Here is a 9,733-nt window from a genome sequence, read left to right as displayed (position 1 = left end):
TTGAGGCAAAAAACAAGAAGCAATTTCACTCGAATCAAAAACTCATGTTATTGTATCATTACATATGGACTGTCAAATTTTAATTTCCATCATCTAGTTGTTATATCTTGGACACCTTATAGACTAAAACAAGCTTTAAAAATCAGATATATGGACATAAAAAGGCAAAAGTGGCTACTTGACCACATTGAGGCTCAGACTGAATAAACAAAGCTGTTTGCGGTGAAACTTCCATTTTTATTTAAAGACATGAAACCTGAAAATATTTTCGGCATCAAGAAATTTATATTTTTATAGTCATTTCATGAGGAACTTGTGCCTGTCAACTTGCCAACTTGAAAAGACAATGGAGCTAAACTCAGAAAAACACTCTGTCCTATATTTCAAAAACTGCTTTGAGCAGCAAAATAAAGAGAAGGAAAATGAGTTTGTTCCAACAAGAGCAGGAAGTCTCTTTCTCTCTTGTACTTTTCTTGGTATATAGCACCCAGTGAAAAAAACAAATTAGGAAAACAACCGCACTCTGAGAACTTGAATAAATCTACAGATTCTGTGATTGCTGAGGGTACCAGCCAACGACTAAACAATTTTGCTCTCAAATTAATGATTGAACTCCTCAAGGACCTTTTTCTTTAAACTGGGTAACCTTTATTCCACCCCTATGTACCAATTGCTCTTCCTTTTAAACTTCTCACCTATGTTTGTGTGTATGTTTGATATCCTGTTTTTCTTATTTTATCTTGGTGTTAGTGGGTAATAATTTTTTTATTCTTTCATTCAAGAAAACCTGACTAAATGGATCTTCAATTAAAAGGTAGTTTGTTAGAAAATGAAGTGTGATGTTTGTGTACAGAACATAAATGAAAAATTGTGGTCGACTGCAGTTGTGTGAAAAAGTGGGGAACAATTCCCCGTGTGTAAAACTCCTGTCAATTTTGAGAATGTTCAGAAGACGTTGCAGCTTCATATTCCTATGACTGATGATGAGACTGTACTAAATTTCCCCAATCTTTACATGGTAACAAATACTTGACAGAAACAAACTACAGCAGAAGGAACTATTACTAGAGGTGAACCAAAGCTTGGTCAAAAAGTGTTTGAAGAAAGGATAGATAGGTTTTAAAGAAGATTCTTAAAAAGGTTTAAGGAGGGAAATCCTTGGTGGGTGTAGAGGTGGGGTTAAACAGCCAATGAAAGAATAGAAAAAGAAGTCCATGGGTAGATTCAACACAGGAATTTTAAAATTGAAGCATTGTTAAACTGGAAGCCAAGAGAGGACAGTGAATATTAGAATGGTGAGTGAATGGGATTTGGTATAAATAAGCTGAAAATGTGTTGCTGGTCAAAGCACAGCAGGTCAGGCAGCATCCAAGGAACAGGAAATTTGACGTTTCGGGCAAGAGCCCTTCAGAAAGGTGCAGTATTCATAATATCATAGAATCATACAGCATGGAAGCAGATGATTCAGCCCATCACTTCACACCTACCCTCGGAAGAGCATCCCACCCAGACACACCCCCTATCATACCCCTGTAACCCTGCATTTTCCATGGCTAATCTAGAGTCATCTAGACTGGAAACTTTAGCTTGCTTTCCCTCCATGGCGATGCCTGACCCCTGTGATTCCCAGCATTTGTTATGTTCAAACAGATTCCAGCATCTGCAGTAATTTGCTCCTACCTAGTCTGGACCTCTCTGGATATTACGAGCAATTTAGCATAGCCTATCCACCTAACCTACATAGCTTTGGACTGTGGGAAGAAACTGGAGAACTCAGAGAAAACCCACACAGACACAGGGAGAACTTGAAAACACCACACAGCTTAAGGGTGGAATTGAACCTGGGTCCTTGGCATTGTGAGGCAGCACTGAGCTAACCACTGAGCCACAATGCCATTAAGATTGCAGTTACACAGGGCAGAGGCTGGAAGTCCAACCCAGAGCCCACTGGAACAGTCATATTGAATTGACATTCTCAACAATTTGGGGTGATGACAGATGCAGAAACCAAGGGGAGTGCTTTTCAAAGAATTGAAGATGAGGAATTTTATTGTGACACAGAAGAGAAAACAATACTCCACACTGAGCCACAGGCTACATCGGCTACACATACCTGGGCAGGAGAGGGGGCAAGATATAAATGGGAGGATGAACTTTATGACATGTTTCTCCCAACTCTGACCTTTCTGTGGCAGGGATATATGATATTTTCTCAGTGTGAAAATTAATCCATATGATTTGTGACCTGTGCAAATTATAATGAATGGAAAAACTGAGCTGACTGCAAATTAGTCCGAATCTGTCAAACAATGCCCTCCCCTGGAAGTATTGAGTTATAAAAGGTTTCCAATGCCCTCATCCAATCTTTCATCTTGATTAGTACAAAATTAACATAAAAACAATTGCTTAGCCAGTTTCCCAGGCTACAGGATACACTCACACTCTTCCAATTAATCTTTCATTGTCTCCCAATGTTTGAATGTTAATTACTATTTCTGCAACTCAGTGGGGAAGCAACTTTAAAATGGAATGCAAGGAGACTATATTTTGGTTGTTGCTATCAAGATAGCCTGGTTGGAGTCTGCAGACTGGTTCCAACAGTAGGCAACTGTTCAATAGAATCGTTGAACCCGAGGCCATGTTCTACACAATAAGGAGCGGGCAGGTGGGGATTCACAGAAACAAGCCAGCTCCTCCAGCAATGAAAAAAACACGAGGTAGCTATCCACAGAGGCTACAAAGGTCATTTGTTTCCAAAATAGTAGCTCAACAATCATTCTTCTCAAAGCCAATTCCACCTGGGAACAAGCTGCCAAAGGGAATGGCCGTAGCCCCATCACTGAAATCTTCAAGATTCATCTTTAGATTCTTTCCATTAAAAAATTGTTCATGAACAGGCTGATCATCTCAGAAGTGAGGCCTAGTTTAGCAAGTGTTACCCATTGCAATGTTAGCAGAATATTGATATTACGCTCTGATGTAGATGCAACTTAAACAGAAGATACTGTGCCTTAAGTCTCCTTTAAATGAGATCAGTGACCTACAGAGCAAATCCAGGCAGCCTACGAACAAGAGTATTCCCATTTCAGCCACTGTGAGGCTGACAGTAATTCCTGGATAGATATTAGCAAAGGACAGTGTAGCATGCAGGAGATAAAGGATGGTTAGGAGTGAGGGAGTGATTTGGAGAGATGAGGCAATGTGGTAAATATTATGACATGTGGCAGAGATATTTCTTTTGGCTCATTATTGTCAGGTATCAAAGTTTCAACTAACCTGATGTGAACACACCCAAATTGGGTTAAGCATGTCATTTCACCCAACCAACCTATCTCTAGTTTCTCTATTGATAGAGCCTTGTATTCTAGTTCCTGCCTCGAAACACTGGTTTAGTTTGGACACAGAGCTCCACAGAAAAGATAGGAACATACTGGACTTCAGCAAAGCATTCGACAAGGTTCTTCAGAGTGGATTGGTTAGCAAGATCAGATCATGTGAAATCCGGGGAGAGCTAGCCATTTAGATACAAAAATAGCTTGAAGGTAGGAGACGGGGACTTTTTTCCCCCTGGAGTGTCAATTGCTGGAGGCTTATAAAATCATGATGGGCTTGAATAGGGTGAGTAGCCAAGTTCTTTTTCCCAGGGTAGGAGAGTCCAAAACTAGAAGGCATAGGTTTAAGGTGAGAGGGGGAATAATTCAAAAGGGACTTAAGGTGCATGGAATGAGAAGGTGTGGTGAAGGTTGGTACGATTGCAATGGGACAGCAAGGTGGCTCAGTGGTTGGCATTACTGCCATACAACACCAGGGACATGGGTTTGAACCCACCCTTGGACACTGCCTGTGTGAAGTTTGCACATTCTCTCCATGTCTGTGTGGGTTTCCTCCAGTTTCCTTCCACTGTCCAAGGATCTGCGGGTTAGGTGGATTGGCCAGTCTAAATTACCCATTCTATCCACAGATGCGCAAGCTGGGTTGATTAGTTATGGGAAATGCAGCAGAGTTGCAGGGAAAGGGGGATTGTTCTGGGTGGGATGTTCTTTGGAGGGTCAGTGTGGACGTAATGGGCCAAATGGCCTGTTCCAATGCTGTAAGGATGCAGAATTTAAAAGGCATCTGGATGGGTACATGAATAGGGAGGGCTTAGAGAAATTTGGCCAAATGTTGGCAAATTGGCTTAGATTAATTTGGGATATCTGGTCAGCATGGATGAGTTGGACTGAAGGGGCTGTTTCCATGCTATGGCTCTATGACAAGATAGGAATGATGGGCTGAATCACTTCCTTTTGTGCATTAACTGTTTTGTGATTCTACTTTTCTGAAATAGTTGCCCTTCTCTATTTCTACAACCATTCATGATTGAACCTTGTCGATGAGAGTTTCAGCAAGGCACTACAACCAAGGTGAAAGACTGGATTTCGTTTTCAAGTCACAAACAAGTGACGCATGTTCCAATTGGTTTATACATAAAGAAGGTAGGATGGTGAGGCTTGAAATTCTTGTCCTCAATGAGGGATTACTTATGATCAATTTGATTTTTTTTTAACTTTAATCAATGTTATAATAATAAGAAATGGATGGTGCAAATGGAAAAAAATGCTCCAGGAACAATGTGCTTAACAGCATGACATTATTTACATTTTATTCTTATCCCCAAAGATAATTTAAAAGAAAGCTTTTATCAAGTTACCTAGAATTTGAATTCCAAAGTATATATTGATCAAGAATTCTGATTTAGAAAAGGTAATTTAATATACAAATAAATGTATTTGTATGGCTAGGGCTGTTTTCCCTGGAGCATCAGAGGCTGAGTGGTGACTTTATAGAGGTTTATAAAATCTTGAGGGGCATGGATTGGATAAATAGACAAGTCTTTTTCCTGGGGTGGGGGAGTCCAGAACTAGAGAGCATGGGTTTTGGGTGAGATGGAAAAGACACCTAAGGGGCAACATTTTCTTGCAGAGCATGGTATGTGTGTGGAATGAGCTGCCAGAAGAGGTAGTAGAGGCTAGTACAAGGGCAACATTTAAAAAGCAGCTGGATGGGTATATGAATAGGAAGGGTTTGGAGGGATATGGGCCTAGTGCTGGCAGGTGGGACTAGATTGGGTTGGGATATCTGGTCGGCATGGACAAGTTGGACCAAAGGGTCTGTTTCTGTGCTGTACATCTCTATGACTCTAAGGGTGTGTGGCCATGGAAATTATCATTGCTGAGCTGAATCCTGTGATCATTTGATGCCCAAACACTCACTTTGCATTAGTGTTCACCCTGTGGTAGTTGGGAGGGGGAAATCATAGGATCTTAGTCTGGTTAAAGCAAGAAGGAAGCCATTCAGCCCAATGTGTCTGTGACAGCTCTCTATAAGAGCAACTCACTACATCCCTTTGCTCTCTTTTTTATCCATAGCCCTGCAATTATTTTCCTCGCTGATCATTCTCTTTTATCTCCAAGAACTGTTGATCCTGATTGTGATTAGTTCATCACTGCTACAGATTTCTAATCTGACATTTTCCAATATTAGCATTTAACATTTAAATAGTTCTAATGGTTCAAGCTTTCACTATTCCAGCTGACAATATCTGCGCTCTTTAAGAGGCTTTGAGGCCCTGGGGCCTAGTTAGCTCCAATTAATGAACAATTAATCAAACAGGAAGTTAGATATTCAACACTGAACTTTCATTCATTTTGAATCATAATTTCCCTCAAGAAATAAACTTCAACAAATTCCAGTACTTTACATTATCTGCTGCTGAAAATAAATTCAACAGCCATTATTTGAAGGCATTGAGACAATGAAATGAAATAAGTATGTGTATATATTTTCAGATTGAATCAATCTTCTACTTGATACACAGCTGAAACTCAAATCCCATAGCCAGGCAACTCATGAACTGAGAGGAAGGAAAGGATAATATAACCATCTTGAAGGAGATTAAGAGAAAGGAGAGGATGATACAGATATCCATTGCCTTGCCTTGTGACAATTGCACCATGCTGTTTCCAACATTGATTATATTTCAATTGATATTTTAAGTGTATGCCTCACTGCTAAACATCTCACACCCTCAATTAATCCAATGCTAACAGCTCTGATATATTAATAGCACTATTCTGCTGAATACCATAGCGTCATTGCACTGCACACTACCAGCAATACCCTGTCACAATACAGTAATTGTCCTGGACTGTGTGTGAACCATAGTGTGACAGCACAGTAATATAATAGCATTGTAGTATGCTGACACCATGTTGTAATGCAGCAATCTTGAGTTGCAATGGCAACAGACTGTAAAAGCAGGCAAAGTACCACAACAATTGCTATAGAATCTCAACAGGTCTGGCAGTATCTGTGGAGAGAGAAATGAAATTAACGTTTTGGTTCCAGACTCATCTTTTGAACAACTTGTTCTATTTCACTGTTTCACTTTCATTGTAATTTATTATTATACTGAGTAACATTTTGTAATTGTATTGCATATTGCACTGTGAGAGGACTAGGCCATTATGTATTAATTCTGTAACATGTTGTGCTATAATTATATCTGTAGGAAACATTGATCACTGTGAAACAACAGCTGTGGTAAATTTATTTGAAGAGCCTCACAGTCACAATTTTAAAATAAAGAATGACTAAATAGTTATATGTTGCCAACTGCAACTCCATTTTACTTTATTCCTACAATATTATCCAAAAGCAATTTAAACAAAAGGATATTAATCTTAATCATAATTAATCCCAAGATTTCATTTCTGAAGACCATAAGACATAGGAGCAGAAGCAGGTGAATCAGTTCACCTTTCACTGAAATGATGGCAGATCTGATAATCCTCAACTCAACTTTCTTGCCTTATCCCCATGATCTTTGCATCCTTTACTGATTAACAATTTGTCTGTCTCCATCTTGAATAGACTTACCAAACCAATCTTGACAGCCCTCTGTGATAAAAGATTCCACAAATCACTATACTCTAAGAGAAGAAATCCTCCTCATTTCTGTCTTATATGTGTGACCATTTCTTCTGAGATTATGCCCTCTAATCCTAACTCTGAAGACACTCTAAACAAAAGCCCAGTCCCAGAGGGTCACTTTCCCTGTACAGGTTTTTTGGACCTTCCATCCAATCAGTCTATGCCGAACATAATTCCAACTAAACAAGCCTCACCTGCCTGGTCCTGGTCCATATCCTTCCCAACTTTCCTATTCATGTACTTATGTAAGTGTCTTTTCAATGTTGTAACTGTGCCCACATCCATCATTTCTGCAGGAAGTTCATTCCACACCTGCACAAGCCTCTGTGTAAACAAATTGCGCACCCCCCCCCCCCGCCCCCACCACCGTGTGCTTTTTAAATGTCTTTCCTGTCACCTTAAAATGTGCTCTCAGTCTTCAAATCCCCCACCCCAGGGAAAATATGCTTACATTAATCCCTCATGATTTTATAAACCTCTACAAGGTCACCCCTCAACCTCCTAGCTTCAGCGAAAAAAGTCCCAGCCTGTCTTTATAACTCAAACTTCCATATCCAGCAACATCATGGTAAATCTCTACTGAAACCTACAGCAGTACTGAGCAAGCATGCTAAAGCCTTTTTTAACCACCCTGCCTATACATGACACAAACTTTAAAGACACTTAAATTCTTTTAAGGTATAGTCACATTTTCCAGGAGCACAATGAGGACATGTGCACAATGAGGACAATGAGCAATGCAAATCGCTCTGCACATTCAACCGTGAACAGGTTTGGGTGCATCTTCTTAAATGAGAAGCTACAATGTTTCATGACTAGCGTTGTCAGACCCAGTCAGACTATTCCTAGGTGTTTCACCATCTCCCATGAACCCCCACCCAGCCAGAAATCCATTTTATCCCCATTGATCAGAACGTTCCATCAAAAGGATTCAAAGAAATTGAGAACAAAGTAGAAAGCATTTGTTAAAAGCCCCACAATCTATCGCTTTGGGTTGATAAAAGTAATGTCCTGGAGCATAATATTTTATCCTTGGAGACCATAGGATCCAGCAGGGCCCGCAATCTTATCAATCCAACGCCACTGAACCTCCATCAACTGTATACAGGCACAAGGACTGCAGTGCTTTCTGGACGCAGCTCGGAGTCCGCTATCTGACAGAAAAAAAACCCGTTCTGATGAAAGGTCATCAATCTGAAATGTTAACTCTCTTTATCTCCACAATTGCTTTGATTTTGTTTTAATTAATATTTGCTGTTAGCTCAGGATTGGTGGAACATGTTTCATTGTATTTGTAGGATTAACACGTTCCTGTTGTGAGTTTTATCCTGTGTTTTTCAACCTAGCAATGTATTATTCGATAGTAGAGATTAAGTACTAAAGTTTTGCAACATTTGTGTTGCAGATGTTTAGTCCCCTGTCTAGGTGACATCCTCAGTGCTTGGGAGACTCCTGGGAGGCGCTTCTGTGATCTTTCCTCAGGCACTTGTAGTGGTTTGTCTCTGCCGCTTCTGGTTGTCAGTTCCAGCTGTCCGCTGCAACACAAATTCCCAGCTCGGCGAACAGAGCCACAACATTAAGTACTAAACAATACAAATGTAAATGAAATATAAACTAGATACACAAGCACAAAACAGACAGGCGCAAGGGTCAATCCCTGTACTGACTTGGCATAGTCAGTAAAAGTGTCCCTGAATTACAAATATGAGTCCAATTCCTTTCAAATCGTGGCTAATGGTGCAGTGGTAGCGTCCCTGCCTCTTGGCCTGATAAGCCTGGGTTCAGATCTCACCTGCCTCAAGCCCAAGGAAATGTTAGTGCAGTGACTATGTAACTGTCCTAGCAATCCAGAAGCCTCTACTCATCAGCCGGTGAATATCAGTTCATCATTCCACCATATCAGCGTCAGCATTTGCAGTCTGATTGTAAAGACCCGTCACAGTAAAAGAGAATCTATCCATTTGTTGTAGAAAGCTAACTGAAGAAATCTGAACACCTACTTGACCTAATGTGTGTCATTCCAGCAACACTCTGGGAGTCTGTTAGCACAGTTGGCTGGACAGCTGGTTGACGATGCCGCGATATGGCCAACAGCGTGGGTTTAATTGAAGTCGCCAAGCAAAATTCTTCTTCGCAACCTCACCTGAGGCATGGCGACCCTCAGATTAAAGCACCGCCAGTCGTTTCTCTCTAAGAAAGGAGCAACCCTATGATCTGGTAAGACTACGGTGATTTTACCTTTATTTAACACATTGCAATATGCTACAGTATTAAATGTACTGTAATTGTCACCATCCCTAAATGGCAAGTGGCGTTTCGAACTTGCACCACGTTATTTTGCTGTGATTGAACCAATGGGGGTGTACAGAATCAACATGGTCAACTACACTAGTGTACTACAGTATCTCAGTGCTTTCCATAATTGTCAGGTTTGTGATGTTGCAATCACTTTTTGTGCCCTTTACCCACCATGAGCCGCTTGAAGCTACTTGAAGCAAGAGAGGATTCTAATTCAGCCCAAGAACACCCCTCAATCCAATAAGCACAACTTAATTCATAACTAAATATTAAACACTAACCTGTGCATCTCCCAATAATATGTGCCAGTGACATAGTGGAAGAGCAGTTCACTAACACATAGATAGAATCAGAACAAGATCAATCACACTCTTAGATTGAAGTGGGGAAAGGAATATCAGAAGGTGTACTCTCCGCCCTCCATTCACGATGTGATGCGAAATTTTAAAAAAATTAGGGAGGC

Source organism: Hemiscyllium ocellatum, chromosome 32 (assembly GCF_020745735.1).
Source record: "Hemiscyllium ocellatum isolate sHemOce1 chromosome 32, sHemOce1.pat.X.cur, whole genome shotgun sequence".
NCBI lineage: Eukaryota > Metazoa > Chordata > Chondrichthyes > Orectolobiformes > Hemiscylliidae > Hemiscyllium > Hemiscyllium ocellatum.
The sequence above is the reverse complement of the archived record's forward strand: the minus strand, read 5'-3'. Positions refer to the sequence as shown.